Below are 20,890 nucleotides of genomic sequence, written 5' to 3'. Positions count from 1 at the left end.
GCTTGTATGAAGATCTGAGGGGTACAGACATGGTAGATCCAGAGAACCTTTATTTTTAGTAGAAGATCAATTACCAGAGGGCAGAATTTTAAGGCAAGGAGCAGAGATATAGAGGGATTATGGGTATATGGAATTAAAAGGGTCATAGAGACAGGTATCCCCAAGATTAAGCAACTATTTTGATGGATACTTGAAATGCTGCAGCATGCAAGGCAGTGAAATAGTGGTTCTTGTGGCACAGTAATAACATAGCCTCTGACCAAAAGGACTAGGCTCATGTTCCACCTGCTCCAGAGGTATAGCAAACATCTCTGAATAGGTTGATGAAAAATGTGCCCTGCTACGGGTGAAGTGTTAGAAAATGTATAAATATGCTGGGAGACATAGATAGATGTTTGATTACCGGCATGGGCACAATGGACCAAAGGGCCTGTTTCCATACCATAAAAACTTCACGATTCTATGAATGGATATTGGTTTCCATCACTCGGTTGGACCAGTAAGCTGGACAAGAGCATTACTTGCCAAGTATAGAGTGGAGTTTGTGCATTGTCACCGTGCCTGCATGGGTTTCTCTTGGGTGCTCTGGTTTCCTTCCACAGTGCAAAGAACTGCAAGTTAGGTGGATTGGCCATGCTAAATTGCCCATTGTGTTCAGGGATATGTAGGTTAGGTGTGTTAGCCATGGGGAGTGTAGAATTTCAGGAAAGGGTAGGGGGATGCTGCTGGGTGGGATGCTCTTTAGAGGGTCAGTGTGGACTTGTTGGGCTGAATGGCTTGTTTCTGTACTGTATGGCTTCCATGCTATGGAAAACTGAACTGATTTTATACTCATTCTTTGTAGCAAGAATGAAAATCAAGAGAGATCTACAATGGATGGATAATTAACTCCACCAGTTTATCATCTAAATGGTGAACACTAAAATCTGCTCCATGATAAAGGCAAATTTAGTTTAGTCTCTAATGATGCAGCCATTGATATTGAGGTCCAGTGCAGCTGCAAGTGATTAAAGGCATCCAGCCGAAGAATGCTTTACCTTTGTTCTTTGCTCCGCTTGCAAAGTAAAAGAGTGGTTCAGATTCAATTGTAGCCATTACAACACATTTTCACAAAAGGGTTTAATCAACCTTTCATCTAAGCTAAATATGTGATAGATATCTGACGTTCATTGAACCACCACTTCTAATAATGCAGGAAATGGGTAGATTTCTTGTCACAACTTAAGAATATAATTGCTTGAATAAATGGTTCTTGGTTTTACTCACAGCTACTCAAGATAGAGAATCATACAATCATAATTCTACAGTAATGTAATCTATAAAACAAGCTAGCGGGCAATGTACTGTGCTCATATATTTGTTCTTGATTATAGCAGTATTATGTGGTTGGGCACATCTTACCAGGCGGACAAAATTCAGAAAGAATTTTAAAAGTGAGTTGAGCAAGAAGTTAAGAATTAAAATACCATGTCTGAAAACGTGGGACTAATCACAACTATTTTTGCACAGAGTCAGCATAGACATGAGGGACCACAAAATATCTACAATTCTACATTTCTATGATTTAAACTTAGGTCTAAACATACATTTTTATGTACATTTAATACAGTTAGAATTAATGATAAATGCTGACATCAAATAACAAAAGTTAAATATGTTTACTGCACATATACATATCTGTAGGGCTGTCAGTTTCCACATTGCTACACAAGCGTTTACGCGGCAAATAGTAAAATGTCATCAAAGGAAAGTTATTTTAGACACATAACTTTAGGTAATTAATAACCAGGTTTGACTCCTTAGATCATTTCAACTCAATTTAGTTTATAGCACGAAGTACTTGTATCCTAGCTGTCACATTATAAAATAGTACCATGCAAATGTTTAGAATTTCATATGAAGTGATGACACATTTCATAGGGGTGTTACCACACTTACAATAAATGAGTTAGCACTCCCTTAAAACAGCAATTTCCCATCAGAGTTTTAATTGTTGATGTGTTAGGTAAATTTCATTTAACTTCCAGACTAAAGTAAACTGGAAAATCTTAAATATTTAAAGGAACTGACTGTCACATTTTGGACATTTGAAAGGAAAAGCGGTGACATGATGCAAGATGCTCATGATGCAACAAAAATAAATAAACATACCAAGGCTCCAAATTTTTCATCCAGGAGATTACAGGCTGAATCTTACATTTTCTGGTGAAGTGTCAATTTCAGTGATACTCGGGGAGGATTTCTCTCCCTGAAGTCTAGCATGTTTTCTCACGTTAATCATCCCAAACTTGCCTCATCAACAATCTAGCCCCACATCTCATGCCCATTGCTAGCCCAATTCTCCCACTCGCCACACCGTAGAAAAACCCACCATTGCCAGGACATCTTGGAATAGACCATCATCCTTAGTGTCCACACCATCAGAAAAAAGTCATTTGTGCACCCAAATAAGCAATGTCAGCCTGGAGTTGCCCTGCCCTGGTTTGTGATATTTCCTCCAGAAATGGTAGATAAGGAGAAATTGGCTCTTCACTTTGCGGACACAGACCTAGAGATCCTGGTGGATGGGACGGTGAAAAGGACTGACATCCTCCTTCCCTGGCAGAGGAGGCCACTCTGATCAGGGCTACTTGCTTAAAGTAGACTTTGAATGATACTGACATCACAGCAGATGCTGTCCTCCTTGAGGAAAATAAATCCAGAAGAAAGAGAAACCAATTAGGTTTTTCTTTCAAAAATCAAACGAGCATCGGAGATAGTATTCCACAATAGAGAAGGAAACCCCTGCTTTAATACCAGTCTTCAAACTCTTTAAGGTACATGTCTAAAAGGAGGACAGAAAGAACCCAATCTATCCCGACCACAATATGTTAAGTGTTGCAGAAAGAGTTAAGAAACAGAATGCTAAGTTATTCCTTTGGAGATAGTTCCTTCAACCAGATCACTTAAAATCACCCACATGGCTGCAAAATCATACATAATTGCAGACATCTGTCGAGAACTTAAAGAGGCTCAGTTATAATTGAAAAGATAATATTGACAGAGGCTAGGAGAATGAAAGTGTCTATGATTAACTCATAATTGTTTTTATTTCATTGTTTTAAGTTGTATTGTATATTCCACAGTGTTTCACGATTTGCAACAAAATGAGAATGATTTTTATTTCAGTTACCGAGAAGCGGAACTGTTACAATGAGTCAGAACCCTGAAATACAATGGCGTTTTTAGGCCTTAATTCCAAATTGTGTTTTTATTAAGAGTTTGATAGAGTCAAAAATGGCTGCAGATGTATATTAAGTGGCTGTCTAGGGAGAGAGAGCTTGATGAGCAGTAATGCCTCAGGTTTGAAAGAAATTTCAAATGGACTAGGCTGTGATATCTTGAGATTACAAAAATAATGAGGAGATGTTGACCCACTGCAAATTAAGTTCCGCACTGCAGGTACATTTTGTGATAATCCATTTGAATAACATGCAAAGACAGAGGTCAAAAAGGCAATTTCAACCCAGCTGGATTAGATCAGCGGGGCTACCAGCCTGGGTTTGAGCATTAATGTGCCATGAAAGCCATGATCAAAGAACTATCCCTATACTGCAGGTAAAAGAAGGCCCTTTTTCATTCCAAGTGCTGCAAATCAGTTACAAAAAGGAATCAGGATAAAAGAACTTCTATCAGCCTACAAAATCAAAAATGTCAATACCTGTCTATTCAACTGTCTGCATCAATGCTACTGGTGCAATCCAACAATAGCTGCACTATTACTTTATCTACCCTTAATGAACAATTCAGTGATTGATCTGATAACTTATTTTTAACTTCCATTTTTTTAGAACTCAACTCTTGTTTCTAACTTGTATATGTGTAATGAATTACTAATTCTTCCCACATCTAATAATTAATAAACTCACTGTTCTTTGTTAATTCAAAAAAGCCTTTCTGAATTGGCTATTTTTGGAACATAAGTTCATTTAGATCTGGGAAATTGGTATCAACAAGGGAAGGAATTGTCTCTGAATTAATTGTGCTGCACCACCAAGCAAGAGGTTGGGCGATTAACAAAGAGGAACCAGTTCATATCACCTCATCAGGAGATGAACCAATTGAGTTATCCATCTGAATCATAATAAATTAGGGAATGTCATCAAAGATCTGGTTGTAATATCTTTAACACTTAACTTCCCTGATACAACATTCATCTTACTGGAAATGCTCATGGCCAGTCATAGGTTTGGAGACAGATAACTGTCTCCATTTCTGTCAATAATGATATTATACTCATGAACCTCTGCAAATATTGCTTGATGTATTTTTTCTGCAGGAGACAAATGTGTCCAATAAACTCAAACATTTCCAAATATGGATTGAAAGAGTCTAACACAAGCTTCCTATTCTCTTTCGAGGAGTAGGCCATTGAGCTGGCAGGAGAGCAAGGGGAACATGCCTATGCTGAAGGGATGGTTGGATATCTATCACCATCTCATTAGAAAGTCTCCAACCGATGCATTCCTCCACATTCTGCACCAGGGAAAAGACAATCACCTTGTTAGGTAATCCGGCGAGAGCTTGACTGAGGTCACATTCTGTTGATCACAGTCATACACATCGATTGGGAAGGTGATCCACAGGTAGATCTCCAGACATTTTCATGTCAGGACACTCCAAAAATATGCTGCTGAGCCATCTCTTCTCTGTCAGATCAGGCTGGAGACCTCAGCATACCAGACCCCATTAGGCCCCAAACTAAAGTATGCTCACCAAGGATACCTGAGGTAAGCTGGTAAAGTAGTCAGCGGGCTTTTTCAAGCTCAGGTACAGCTGCTGAGGCAAGATATGCCAGGAGGAAAAGTAGAATGTAACAAAATTGAAGTCATTTTGGGTGCATGGACATCAACTTTTTGTACGAACTGGCACTTGATACAAATAAAGCACCTTGTACAACAGTCGTGTGGTCTCTTTCAATCTTTAATGGTTCAATCTATTCACACTTCCTTTGCAGGTTATTTTGAAGGATGATGATTACCATATATACTTATATGCATATCATGTAGAGTGGTTTAAACAGCACTGGGCTGTTATTCTCTATTGCAAACTAGAACATAAACTCTGGAATGTGGGAATTTGAGCCCAATGATTAGGTTTCCAAAGACAATCAGTGTTGACTAATTCCTGTACATCTCTGTAACAGAAAAATTCCCCTTGCAAACTGAACTGAACTAAGGCATACAACCAGTGATAATGGGAACTGCAGATGCTGGAGAATCCAAGATAACAAAGTGTGGGGCTGGATGAACACAGCTCCTGAGATGCTGCTTGGCCTGCTGTGTTCCTCCAGCCCCACACTTTGTTATCTTATTAAGCATACAACCTTCAGGTAAACCTGTACAGCACTACACTGAATAGCGAGTTATTGATGCCAAAGGAAAAATTAACTTAGAATTAATGGAAAATAAAGTTTCTGAATACTTTAAATGCTTAAAGCAAGCATTCCCTCAAAAGCAGGAATATAATTGGTTGTAGTTCCAATCATCTACATATGTTAATGTAAAATCATTCATCTTAAATCTCGCCACTATCAGGTTCTCTCAGGCCCCTTAGCCTCATTTCAGTACAGCCATGTCTTCTTATAGCATTCTCATCATCAGCATTGGCCCCCTCAGCATTTCTGCCAGACACTGTTCTTCCTCACCCGAAGAAGGAGGTGCTTGGCCCATCACCACTTTTCTAATTTATCACTCCATCAAAGAGCTAGATCATGCAGGGCACAGCAAGAACACAACACCTAGGTGCAGGAATAGGCAATTCAGTCCCTTGAACCCGTTCCATAATTTAATACAATCATGGTTGATCTCATCTTGGGCAATCACTAGTCTGGAGACCCTACCCAGAGAATTCTGAGTGTTGCTGAGTGCCCAGGCAACAGAAGCATATCTTCAGAGCACCATTGCCTCTTCAATTATGTCAGTAGTGGATGTATTAGACAGCAGTATAGTGCTGTTCAATATTAGTCTGAGGGCTCCATAATGGAGTCATTAGCCATCCTTCCAGGAGTATATCTTCCCACGCAAATGCCTGCCCTAGATATGAGGGAGTAAACAGTCAGGGAACCTGGGAGTTGTACAGATTGGAAGTGATGTGTCAGCTTCCTGAATAGCAGGCACATATCTGCAAGAATTGTTACCTGTGGTCATAAAATAGCTCAATGTTGAGGAATAAAATTCCCTCCTGTTCAAGAATGAATCTAAACTATGGCAAAGATTTCTAGGCACCACATGTGTACAATAAATGTTAACAATCAATGGCCCTTTGTACTGACGGAACCTAACAAAGGCTGAAAAACCCACAGTTGTGTACTTTGGCTTTCTGGGTCCATGGTAAACTGACAAACCATATTGCTTTCCTGGACAGGTCATCAGTTAGCACATAATTACGCTTGTGGGCTACAAATTGGGAGATGCTATAAACATCTCTGGTTAAAATTCGAAAGGATTGAACGATGAGGAGTTTCAAGAGGCTATCATCTTCTGCACCAAAGCCATAGTAACTGCACAACTATGAATCTAGTGGTGTTATTAGTCTGAAGATCATCCAGCTCCACCTTCAGTTCCCTAACGCGGTTTCCGAGGAGCTGGAGTTGGGTGCACTTCCCGCAGATAAAGTCAATGGGGACACTAGTGGTGACCCTTACCTCCCACATTCTACAGGAGGAGCATGCAACTGACTTCTCTAGCAATGCCATTCACCCACCTATAAGTGGTTACAACTCCTTTTAATACACTCCTCAATGCTGCTGAAGATCCTGGTTCCCCTCTTCGGGTGCTGCTTGTCTGTCTGCCACTGCAGTCCCCAAAGACTGTTGTCTGTGCTTCTTTTGGCACTCAGCATTCCTTCTACTTCTCCTACTCCTCTTTCCGAACCTCAGCACGACTAATCCAGCTGCTGGGTTAAATTGGTCAAATGATCGATGTGGCGGGACTGATCTATGAAGAAATACCAGGAATAAAAGAATGTTTTCCTTTTGAAATCTTGACAAATTCAATTTATTCTTACAAGGCCACTAATGTGTTCAGCAAAAACCTGTCGTACAGCCACCTTCAATATGATGAGGTGCATCATCCATGGATATATGAATGCTTTTTCCTTTTGCCCATTCTGCCCTGTGCAAGGTCACTGCAGCTTTGATACGTATAAATGTACAAACTCGTGAATTAGGAGTAGAAGTTCAGCTCTGTCCAACTCTGTGCCTCAGTAAAACCATGGCTGATCTGTTTATGTTTTGTATTACACATTCCTACCTACCCAGGATAAGTATTTGATTCCCTTTCCTAGCAGGAATCTATCAACATTTACCTTAAAAATATTCAATGCCTCACCTGTACCACCTTCTGAGGCAGAGAATTCCAAAGTTGCACAGCCCTTTGAGAAAATAAAAAATCTCAACTTCTGTCCTAAAAGAATGACCCTTAATTTTAAAGCAAATATACTTTGTCGGTAACAATCACCTCTCACTCTCCCAGTTTCAGATGAAAAATTGAACAGTCTATTCAATCTTTCCTCATTCGACAACCTGCTCATTCCAGGTACCAATCTAATAAACCTCCTCTAAAACATCTCCAATGCATTTATACTTTTCCGTAACTAAGGAGATCAATACTTTGTGTGTAGCATTCAGGATGTGATCTCCCCAGTGCCATATATCACTGAAACATAACACCCTCAGCTTTACATTCGATTCCTCATATAATAACAGATAATATTTCATCACCTTCTCAATTACTTTCCAAACCTGTGTGTACATTTTCATGATTCATACCTCAGAATACCTAGATTCCTCAGAATTATAATTCTGCAATCATTCTGTTTAAGTAATACTCTACTCTTACATTCTCCCTATGAGTGAATAACTTCACATTTTCTTGTTTTATAATGCAACTGACAGATATTTTTGCCTAATCATTCAACCTACCTATATCCATCTGCATCCTCCTCATATCCTCTTTACAACAAACTTGCCTCTTTTTGTGACATCAGCAAATTTGCGACTGAGCATTCATCCATGTTATTGAGAGAAATTGTGTAAGTTAGACCATAACACCATAGACCATAAAAATTAGACCCCTGTCGGGATTCCAAATTACATTATATCCTGTCTATGGGAAAAAAATATACTTATACACATTAATTGATTTTTCTCAGTAGCCCAATAGCTTACCTATTATTTTCATCAGTTCTTATTTTGCATAATCAAGTTTCACATGGAATCTTGTCAAATGGTTTCTGGAAATCCAGTTCCACAAGCTCCTATTTATCCACAGTGCATGTTACTCCTTCAAAAAACTCGAATAAATTGATAAAGCATGATTTATCTTTCAAAGAAACATGTGAACTTTCCCTGATTAATTTGAGTTCTTTGAAGTCCCCACCTTTCAGCTTCTTAATGTCTAAATCTCACACTTTCCCCATTACAGATGTTAGGCTAGCCTGCCCACAGTTTCCTGCTTTCTGTAACCCTCCTTATTTGAATAGGGAAGTTATATTTACTGCTGTTTTGTCTAATTAATCTTTTCGATTCTTCAAGTGACTTTTGAAAAGCTAACACCAATGCATCAATTAGAACATTAGCCACTTCTTTTAAGACCCTCGGATGAAGTCCATTTATGTCTGGAACCTGTCAGCATACAACCCCATTAATTTGCTCAGTGCTGCTTCTCTAGTAATTGTAATCTTAATATAATTCCTCTTCCATACATATTCGGATTTACATCTCTTACGAAACTTTTTTGCACCTTCAGTAGTGGAGACAGAAACAAAGCATTTGTTCATTTCAGTCACTATTTCCTTATAATTTATTATTAACTCCTCAAGCTCACTCACTTATTTTAATTATTCTTCTCCTTTCTAAACTTTCACCTTGTAGAAGGTCTTGTAGATTTTTTTTTGCATTTTAAACTAACTTTCTCTCATGCTTGAATTTCTTTCTTTGTATTCATCTTTTAGTCATTCTTTCTTACTTATACTTTATCTAATCATCAAAAGTGTTACACATCTTTGTGAGCAATTATGTCTTTTTTCTGAAGTTTGATGATCTCCATAACTTCTTCAGTTAACTACAAATACTGAGCTTCCATTTAGATATTTTTCTTTAATGTAGGAACATACATATTCTGAAATATCCCCTAAAAGATCTTCTGCTGCTTCTCTGTTAGGTATCCCTGAGATCAGTATTCCATCTCACTTGATCTATTTCAACATTCATGCAAATTAGTTTCCCTTATTTAAGTTTAAAATAATAGTCTTAGACTCACTCTTCTTCCTTTCAAAATAAACTTAAAATTGGAGCATATTTTGTTTTCCCACTTGGTATGACTAGCTCCCAGGCAGTGCTTCCCAAGTCATTACCGTTCCGGATGAGATCTCCCAAACTGTTAAGTTCCTGAGTCAGAACAGGTGAACAGGCTCCTTTGTTTATTTACCCACTCCCTCAGCTGGTTGCAGCAAGCTGAGGTTAAAAAGGATCCTTTCTCTGTAGGTATTTTTCTCCTGAACCTCATTAACTTATTTTTGATAAGGAGCCAGTTTAAGAGTGCTCTCCTGAATGTAACAAGTTCACTCATGACTATATAGAATGCAAACATGTTTGGTAGTGGGCAACTAAATAACTAAATGGATGAGGAGGCTCCACAAATATCCCTCATGCATGATGAGTGAACCCAGTACATCTGTGTAAAAGATGTGCTGAAGAATTCACAGCAATCTTCAACGAGAAGTGCAAAGTGGATGATCTATCTCGGCCTCCTCCAGAGGTCCCTAGCATCACAGATGTCACCCTTCCGTCAATTTGATTCACTCTGAATGATATCAAGGAGTAGTTAGAAGTACTGGATTATAGGCTGTGACAACATTCCAATGATAGTACTGAAAACTTCTGCTTCAGGATGTGTCACATATCTAGCCAAGATGTTCCAGCTGAGCTACGCATTGGCATCTACCAAACAATGAGGAAAACTAAGGCCCATGTATACGGAGATAACAAGGTGTAGAGCTGAATGAACGCAGCAGGCCAAGCAGCATCAGAGGAATAGGAAAGCTGACGTTTCGGGTCTAGGCTAGCCCATATATACTGTTTTTGATACTGAGCAGTTTTGCTTTTATCATAGTTACAGGCATTGATTAGCTTTCCAGTTGATAATCTGCTAATAATATCTAAAATCAATCATCTTCCTCATAGTTGAGGCGTAGTGATGCATTTTTGGGTCCGACGTGTCTTTACCTGATGGGGTAATGCTTGCTTTGTTTCCTGTAATATAAGAAATTGAATGTCTATATTGCAGTATTTAAGAATGCAGCGGATGTTTGTCACAGCGAACTAATATTCGTGTACATTACAAAGTTTAGGCACATCAGTGTTTGGGCTAATATCAAGCTCAAGATTACAAAGACCAGCATGTTCCAGTTCTGTGTCATCCTTCAAGTGATTACAAGTTATAATGTAAGAGATATTGATATCCTCACTTCACATTCTCTGATAGAATAATGATATGAGCAGTCAAATAAGCACTTGGGTGTTCAAATGCAAGAGAAATGTGTAAAGTAAATGACAGGATTCTTAAGAGCATTGACAAATAGAAGGAACATGGGGTGCAAGTCCATAGCTCCTTAGAAGTGACCACAAGTGGTTAAAGAGGTAAATAAGACATATGGCATGCTGACCTCAGGGCATTTAGTATAAAAGTTGCAAGTCATGCTGCAGCTGTTTAAAGCTTTAGTTAGGCCGCATTTGGAGTATTGTGTGCAGCTCTGGCCACTTAACTGTAGGATAGATGTAGAGGCTTTGGAGACGATGCGAAAGATGTTTACCCAGATATCACCTGATAAAGTGTATTGACTATAAGGAGAGGTTGAACAAACTTAGGTTGTTTTCGTTAGGGTACCAGAGGCTGAAGGGTGATCTGATAGAAGTATATAAAATTATGAGAGCATGGGTGGCTGGAGTCTTTTTCTCAGGGGGAATATTCAGATACTAGGGTGCATGGATTCAAGTTGAGAGAGGAAAAGTTTAAAGGGGATGTACAAAGCAGGTTTTTCACACAGAGGGTAGGTAAGTGCATGGAACATGCTGCCAGCACATGTAGTACAAGATACAATAGCAATGTTTAAGAGGCATTTAGACCGACAAATGCACAGGCAGGGAATAGAGCAATATGGACCTTGCGAGGGCAGAAAAGATTATGTTAGAATGACATTACGATTGGCGCAAACATTGTAAGCCGAAGGGCCTGTTCCTGTGATGTACTGATCTAAGTCTTGCATTCAATTTACCTCAAGCAGAATTATGTTGTTTTTACTCAGGCATGTCTTTGCTTTAACTCACTAGATAATTGCACAGTTATTTAATATTATTTAATATTGTTGCATAGGAATTATTTCCTAAGCAACATATGTGAGCCTCCATTGCCTTACTTTCTATCTATTCTTTTCCTGTGTTTTAGAGGAATGAACCTTTAGTGACATAAAAACAAACTGGCAGCTCCAACTCTTTTTGTTTACTAGTTCTTGTAATTATTTTTTCTTTCACTTCACTATCCTGTGATAGATAATTCAATTGGTTTTTCCTTTTGTCTGTTCAGAGTCCTGTCTTTTGTTAACGAAAAGTGTTGCTGTTAGATATTGAACAATATTAACAGTGTTAAACTGAGCTCCTGTCATTAAGGTTTAACATTGCTGTAATGTAGAGAATGGCAGCCTGTATCATTTCCCTTAGATTCTCTGACTATCACTTAATTAACATTTCTACCCAATTTAGGGTGACCCATTCATGTGTTTAAGGCTACATGGAAAGTACAGTCTGGCAATAATTGTGTTAAAAGTAACATGTTGGCCAAAACGGACATGCTGTTCTCAGCAGCAAGCAACCTTCTCATTAACAAACACACATGAAAGTAGGCTCACACACAATTCTTTATTGGAGTAACTAAAAAAAAGCCTGCATTGGATCAAACCTTGGGAAAGATTTAAAACTTAGAATTTTGAACCAAATTCATGGTAACCACAAATTGAACTCAGTAAAAATCCTTACTCCGGAACATCCGATCACAGTCCAGTCTCATTGTCCTGTCACCAGGAAGATGAATATGTGGATTGAAAAAGAAGAATAGAAATTGTGCTAAATACATTTCAGAGATTGGAGTTAAGACAGTGTTCCATACCACAATAAGCATTATGACATGTAATATAAAACAGACTTGTTTATGAACCAACCTGAGTTTGACCCCAATTTTTTTTTGCTCACCCCAGTCAGTAGTTTTGAATAAATTTATTTATTTGCTCAGGGGATGTAAGCGTTGCTAACTGAAACAACATTTATCACCCATCCCTAATTGCCCTTGAGAGGGCTTTGTGAGCCATCTCCTTGAATTGCTGCAGTCCATGTAGATTAGGTGCACTCATAGTGCTGATATGAAAGGAGTTCTGGGATTTTGATCTAGCAGTAGGAAAAGAACAGGACATGTTCCAAATCGGGATGGTGTGTGGCTTAGAGGGCAGCTTACAGTTAGTGTGTTCTATGAATTTATCACCATTGTCCTTCTAGATGGTACAGGTTGTAGGTTGGAAAGTGCTGTTAAAAGTATCTTCTCAGTTTTTTTTAACTGAAGACTGCAGAGTAAAAAATTAAGCTTGCTCTAAATCTCTGAGTGCCAAATCATATTGTCAAGCTTATGCGTGCTGTCTATGCAACCTAGTTACGTGTTTTTACATCTACAATGATACACTTAAGGTTGAAGATAATTGAATGCTTGCCACTTTAATGTCCCAACTATGAACTGAGTTAGTGCTAATATTTCCTATCTATATTGTCACCTTTAATATGAAAACATCACAACTCTCAAAGGAAACAACAGTTAACAATTTTTATAGTTGCCAATGCTTTATTCATGGAGTCACAGATTGTCTCAGCTGTGCTTTTGCAATGCTATGTCTTTCCAATCATTGACACTCACTGTTGCAGTAAATGTTTTAGCAAAACAGGTAAGGCATACAGCAATTTTATTAACTTCCTGTGACTACCATGAGGAAATATTAAAAGTGACTTCTGTTTTCTCCTCTGCAGCAAGGTACCCGTAGAAGGGATTATCTAGTTATTTAATAACGTGTGTCAGTACAGACCAGGCTTTCCAGTATGGCATGTGTGCAAGATCAAATAATCTGGCAAGGATGTCTTTTGTCAGATCCTTGCTGAGGCTGGCTCACAATCTCCTTGTACAAAATGTGTAGGAGCTTTATTAAATTTGTGAATTGCATTAACTGAAATCAAGATTTCCAGATGGGCTTACTGAGAGTACATTGTTCAATTTATCTCACCACATAAAATATACAGCAAAAAGTACATATGTTTTAGACTTTGAAATACTTATAGCTGTGTTCTTGGATTCTTCATTGTTTTGGCCTTCCTGCTTAAAATAAGTATTAGATTCATTTTTGCCAAAATTTGGTCATGACACAATCCTGAAGGTTTCACGTTATCACGATCACAGGCACCCTTCAGCAACACGGCAGCAAAATTTGATCCATCAATGTGAGAAGGCATCTAATTGGCATGGGGCAGCCAAGGATACCCACAGTTAGGCACACATCCTACTAGGCTAACGTGATGACCGCTGGCCATGTGACTTCCACTTCCGACCGCTCCTGTACACACTCGCAATCGTCCAACTGTGTTATCCATCCCTGTTCCCAGATCCAGCTCTACACCTGACCTCAGTCCCAAGCACTGTCAGGCATTTGCCATCCCCCAACGTCCCCAGTGTTAAGGGTGAATGGTCAGTCCTCAGCAAAGCACTCACACGTCAATGAATTCCACACACACCTAAACGTCAAGCTCTTTTTCCATCACATCTGTCTCTTTCTTTGAAAGAGAATCCAACCCACACTCTGATGACCATTTCTCCTGCATCCAGCCAACTCCATACCCCTAGGCACCCCGACCCAACCTCCTACCATCCCTTGACCTCTTCATCTGAAACTGCCATCACAAAGTCAATTATCTGAAACTGTGCAACCACCTACTCCAATCTCTCTCCATCAGAATGCACAGCCCTTCATTCCGTTTGCTCCAACCCAATCTTACAATTAAACCTACTGACAAGGAAGGGGGGTGGGTGGTGTGGTAGTAGTATGGCAAACTAAGCTCTGCATCACTGAGGAAAGACGCCAACACTCTGACACCTCCTCTTATCGTCCCCTTGATCATGAACCCACCCCTGATCATCAAATCATTATCACCCAGCCCATCAATAACCTTGTCACCTCAGAAGATCTCCTGCTCACGGCCTTCAACCTGATTGTTCCCTAGCCCCGTTTCTATCCCCAGCCCATGATCTATAAACCCAACTGCCCCGGTCAACCCATTGTCTCTGCCTGCTCCTGCCCCACTGAGCTCATCTCCTCCTAACTTGACTCCATTATTTCCTCTTTGGTCCAGGAACTCCCAACTTCTGTTCGGGACACAGCCCACACACTCCACCTTTTCCAAAAATTTCAAATCCCTGGCCCCCAACACCTCATCTTCACCGTGGATGTTCAATCACTGTACACCTGTGACCCCATGAGGATGGCCTAAAAGCCCTCTGCTTCTTCACCTCCTTTAGGCCCAACCAGTGCCCCTCCACGAACACGCTCATCCTCACTCGCAATGAATATTCCTTTGATTCCTCCCACTTCCTACAAACCAAAGGGGCGGTCTTGGACACCTACATGGGCCCAGGTTATTCCCACTTCTTTGCAGGATTCATGGAACAACCCTTCTTCAAGAACTACCGTAGCACCATCCCCCAACTGTTTCTCTGTTATATTGATGACTGCATTGGTGCTACCTTGTGCTCGCGTGAGGAGCTCGAACAGTTCGTCCACTTCATCAACACCTTCCACCCCACCCTCAAATTCACCTGGACCATTTCTGACACCTCCCTCCTCTTCGTGGACCTTGCTGTCTCCATCTCCAGCAACAAACTCAGCACTAACATCGAACTCAATCCTACTGACTCCCACAATCACCTTGACTACACCTCCTCTCACCTACTGTCCTGTAACTTTGCTATCCCATTCTCACAATTCCTCCGCCTCAACTGCATCTCCCCTGCTTCTGTCCTCAAACCCTCTCCACCGGATATCAATAAGGATAGAATCCCCTTGGTCCTCACATATTACCCCATCAACCTCAGAATACAACACATCATCCTCTGACATTTTTGCCACCTACAATCAGATCCCACTACCAAAAAGATATTTCACTCTGCCTGCTTTCTGCAGGGATGATTCAGTCAGTGACCCCCTCATCAGCTCCACACTCCCCACCAATCCCTCCACCACACGTTTCCCTGCAACTGCAGGAGCTGCTCCACCTGTCCCCACGCCTCCCCTCTCACCTCCGTCCAAGGCTCCAAACAATCCTTCCAAATCCGGCAGAAATTCACCTGCAATTCATCTAACCTCATTTACTGTATTTGTTGCCCCCAATGTGGTCTCCTCTATGTCGGAGAGACCAAATTCAGACCCAGGGAACAGTTCGCAGAGCATGTCCACTCTGCACGTACCAAACAGCTTGACCTTCCGGTTGCTGTTCACTTTAACTCCCCCTCTCACTCTCATGATGACATATCCTTCCTCAGCCTTCTCCACTGTCAGAGTTAGGCCAAACACAAACTAGAAGAAGAACACCCCATATTTCACTTTGGGACCTTACAGACCAATGGCTTCAACACTGACTTTACCAACTTCAAAATATGTTCATATTCTGACTCATCTATCCGCTTCACCCTTCCCACTGTACAACCATAATAATCCCCTACCTGCATCCACCTGTCTCCATCCCACATACCCTCCCGTCAGCCCCATTCTCCTCCTCTCTATTTATTTCTGTTCTTCCCTCCCCCCTTCCCAGTCCTGAAAAGGGGTTCCAACCTGAAACATTGACCCTCCTATTCCCCAGATGCCATCTGTCCTATTGTGTTTTTCCAGCTCCACATTTTTTGACTCCTACCAGAATCATGCTGTTGGAATTTTTGAAATACATGTATCTCTATGGGAAAGGGTTACCTCAGCTGTTCCCTGGCTACAACTATATTTCTATTGCCACATTAAGTAAAGAAACTTTTCTGGAGCTGTTTTTTAATAGGGACTTTATTAGCTTTTATTAGCTTGTTTGTGATCACATATGGCCCCATAGAGACCAGTGTACCTTTTCTCATCTGGTGTGCCAGTATTCACCTATAGGCCAAGCTTCTGTTTTGTCGGACTATCTGGAACTCCCCACTTCGAGATTTTCACCATGTTATTGTGCACCCCTATGCCCTGGCTGATACTTACCTTGGGGATGGAGACGCCCTCCATTGAAAGGCATCCACAAAATTCCTACAATCTATAGAGACCCCTGCTTGGGTTTATAATAATTCCCACCAGAGTTATAATGGGAGAGGAGGCAATTTCCAAATAAATGAAGAATCTTACACTCCTTTTGAATTTTATGGAGGTGGTACAAGGGATTGGAAGGAAGAATATGAAACAGTCCCAGTTATGCTGGAAGTGGATCAATTATACTTAATTTTACCTCTGGAGCCATACATGTAGACCTAAGTACAAATGCCTTGGCAGATTTTGCTCCCTGAGTAGGTGGTAACTGAGCAGTGGCTAAATTTTATGATAAGCTGAAGTTGGCTTGCAGGCATTTTTGTCACTGGCTGTGAACATAGAACTGAAAATTTAGACCTTTGTGTTTTTTCCAGAGGATCTACAAGGATCATTAGTCAATCAGTAGAACACAGGCAGCACCAAGTTAATCACACGCACTTTGTTCAGGGGAATTGATAAATTTCACGACTTCCACAGTTACATGTTCCTAAAAGCCCAGGTCTTTTTTTGACATCCGTAAGATTATCTGGATCCTGTATACAAAATGCCACATCATTTAAGAATGACACCTTGTATAATTTTATAACTGCATGTTACCATAAAAGATAAAATTGTCTGGCATTTTGGGCCTGCACTTCACCTGATGTGTCAGATGTTGTGTGATGGTTTGCAATTTCATTAGCTGCTATGCTCTCCACTTCCTCTTGATCCCCTCACCCATTGACTTCCTCACTGCTTCCGGTTAATTGTCCCTTTCCCAAGCACTTAGTGAGTGGGCAACAAGAAAGGAAGGAACAGTGTGGGGCTGCAGGTGGGATGCATCCAAAAGGAGATAAGTAGAATGAGTAGTCAGTTAGCAAGAACAATAAGAGGATTTTTGGATGTTTTGGCTTTTTAAACTTTTTTATGCTCTTGACCTATAATGTTTACTTACATCACTCTCATTACAAGGTTTCTCCCATTAAAGTGAGATAACAAGGTGTAGAGCTGGATGAACACAGTAGGCCAAGCAGCATCAGAGGAGCAGGAAGGCTGACATTTCGGGTCTAGACCCTTCCAATAAGGTCTAGGCCCAAAATGTCAGCCTTCCTGCTCCTCTGATGCTGCTTGGCCTCCTGTGTTCATCCAGCTCTACACCTTGTTATCTCAGATTCTCCAGCATCATTTCCATTTTAAATTACTTTTACAAAAGAAGAATTTACTCCTTTTCTGAAGAAGTTTCTAGGCCTGAAACGTTAGCCTTCCTGCTCCTCTGGTGCTGCGTGGACTGCTGTGTTCATCCAGCTCTACACCTTGTTATCTCAGATTCTCCACCATTTGCAGTTCCTACTATCTCCCATTAAAGTGATTTTTTTCTGAGCCCATTTTCATTTTGCATACCACTTTTAGGAATGCATTACAAGGGCAGAGGAGATATGCATTATGGAAATTATCATTTCCATTTTAAATTACTTTTGCAAACAAAAATTACTCCTTTTCTGAAGAAGGGTCTAGGCCTGAAACATTAGCCTTCCTGCTCCTCTGATGCTGTGTGGCCTGCTGTGTTCTTCCAGCTCTACGCCTTGTTATCTCAGATGCTCCAGCATTGGCAGTTGCTACCATCTCTGTAACAATTTACTTCTTTTCCTCCATTTTCTTTCCAAGATCTTGACTCAATTATTTGTTCTCTTGTCAGATGTTGTTGGGTTACCTTGTTCAAAGAACTATTGCACATCAATTGGGCTCTTTATTTTCTAATTTTACTTCAAATTAATGACAATATATGAAATAGAAAATTTTTTAAAAATGCTTAATGTTATATCTTTCTGGCAAATGTAAGAATCCATGCAATGTTTCACTGTAATGTGGATACACAGAACTTTTAGATTCACCCAGCTCCCAAAGAGCCAATGGGACAGATTTTCTGGTGAATGGCAATCTCATGCAGAGTTTGGTGTTATATTGGATTAGGTCAAGTCTGATGGTGAGGGTTGAGGGTAGATCAGGGTCCATTGGACAGGGAAGAGTGTCAGATCCCAGGAGGGTATAAAGGGTCTGGGGGAGGTGTAGTTGAGATAAGTGTTGCCTAATATTTCCTGAGTTTTGTTTAATTTCATCATAACCATCTGAAATCTTCAATTTAAATGGAAAATTTCAGAGGGATCCCAGCAGGAATTTTAATTTCCTGGCAGTGCCTTCAGAGTGTGCGATGATGAGGGTCCCCATGTACAATTCCTAACAACACTAGAACAACAACTGTCTGAACAGCAGAAAATCAACCTCACTGTGTGCATTCATATTGCTTTAGTAAAATTCTGCCCTGTAAGACAAAAAAGTATTTTCTATGAAATTTATCTAACTGTGACCATCTGGATTGATTAAAAACAGCCTTAAAAAATAGTTACCTGCCAAAGGATTTCTAGAGTAATTGTCATATATTTTGTGCTCTACAGCATTGCCCTCAACAGTCAGGGCAACATAACCACGATAGAATCAGACGGTGAAAATGTCAATGGCACCAAAATTGCAGACAGGAAATGTAAAGGTTTAGGAATTAATTCCTGCTGCTTTAAATTGAAGAAAGCAGCATCCACTATTATAACCACTTAGTTCTACATTTTTGCACTCAATTTTTTAATATAATATTCATGATCATTTATAAGGTTCTGGCTCTATTGTAATTAATGGAAGATAAATAATTCATACAAGGACAACAGTGGAAGATTTATTGATAACCTGCTGGCATTCTAAATCGATTCACTGGAATAGATGATGCATTGCCAGAGCTTTGCATGTGTTACTATTGCAGTTAAGCATCTGCTGGCTCATTGGCAATGCCAAGTTTAATTCATCTCTTCCAATGCTTAACCACAACATTCCAGCTGAATAAGAGACTATACAGCCAACTGTAACTGCTGATCTAATTAGTCTTTTAGAACAACGGGTGACACTAGCATAAAAACTAGTAACTCAAAATGTGGGAGCATCAAGTCATGTTTGTGTTTTAATCACTGTCTTCAGAGATAATGTTACTCACAGTTACATTACTCACAGTTCTGCAGGTGGGCTACTGTTGAGGTATTGGGGATCCTGTGAGAGGCTCTCACAGCCTCTTTTTCAATAAGACCCACTGAATTAACTGTCAATTAGACAGTGGTAGTCACTGGACTGGCCTCTCCTGGAATCAAGGCCCCACCAGCAAACATCTCACCTACTAAGTACTGTTGTTAAGTCAGAGTCAACAGCTCTTGGGCTTAGCAGTGCCACAAAGGAGGTAGAATGGAGATCACGAGGAGAGAGGAGGAGGGTGGTTAGCAGTGAGGGAAGGAGAGTGGCTATAAGCAGCCCATGTGCAACACCTTTCTGATTGCCAGTTCCTCGATCAAGTATTGAGGACCTTTAATTGATTGGCACCCTCCAAATCCTAACAGTGCCAAGATAGCCCCACAGATTAAGTTACTACGCAGGGTGCACATGGGTTAATGACAGTGATGAGAAATGAGGCGGTGATTAATTGGTCACTTAATGATCTCAGCTCATGGTGTGATGTGAACTTTGATGATTGGTGTCCTGTCTAGAATCTAATCCTAGTGGGAAGCAGGAGGGTAATGGGGTTCAAGAATGCTACCATTCCAACTTTAGAGTTGTAGAGTCATAGAAGCATACAGCACAGAAACAGATGCTGAGTACCCACTTGTCCATACTGACCAAATATCCTAAATAAATCTAGTCCCATTTGTCAGCATCTGGCCCATATCCCTCTAAACCCTTCATATTCACATGCCCATCCCCTTTAAATGTTCTGACTGTACCAGCCTTCATCCCCCCACTGACGGCTCATCCCATACACACACCACCATCTGCATGAAAAAGTTGCCCCTTATATCCCTTTTAAATCTTGCCCCTCTCACCTTAAACCCATGACCTCTAGTTTTGGACTCTCACACCTTGAAGAAAAGACCTTGTCTATTCACCCTGTCTATGCCCCTCATGATTTTATAGACTTCTATCAGGTCACCCTTCAGCCTCCGATGCTCCGGGGAAAATAGCCCCAGCCTATTCAGCCTCTCCCTACAAGTCAAACCCACCAACACCAGCAACATCCTTGTAAATCTTTTCTGAACCATTTCAAGTTTCACAACGTTGTTCTTACAGTGGGCAGACCAGAATTGCACACAGTATTCCAATAGTGGGCTAACCAATGTCCTGTACAGTTGCAGCATGACTTGTTAACTCCTATACTCAATGCACTGACCATAGCAAATGCCTTCTTCATTATATCTACCTGTAACTCCACTTTCAAGGAACTATGAAGCTGCACTCCAACATCTCTTTATTCAGCAACATCTCCCAGAACCCTACCATTGATTGCATAATGCAGAACCTCACATTTATCTAAATTAAACTCCATCTGCCACTCCTCGGCCCATTGGCCCATCTGATCAACATCATGACAGATGTTTTTGCATGCCTCAATAACTTTGGGTGATGTGTGACAAAAACTCCCTGC

Source organism: Stegostoma tigrinum, chromosome 4, assembly GCF_030684315.1.
Source record: "Stegostoma tigrinum isolate sSteTig4 chromosome 4, sSteTig4.hap1, whole genome shotgun sequence".
In the NCBI taxonomy this organism is placed as follows: Eukaryota; Metazoa; Chordata; class Chondrichthyes; order Orectolobiformes; family Stegostomatidae; genus Stegostoma; species Stegostoma tigrinum.
This window is presented reverse-complemented; position numbering follows the sequence as displayed.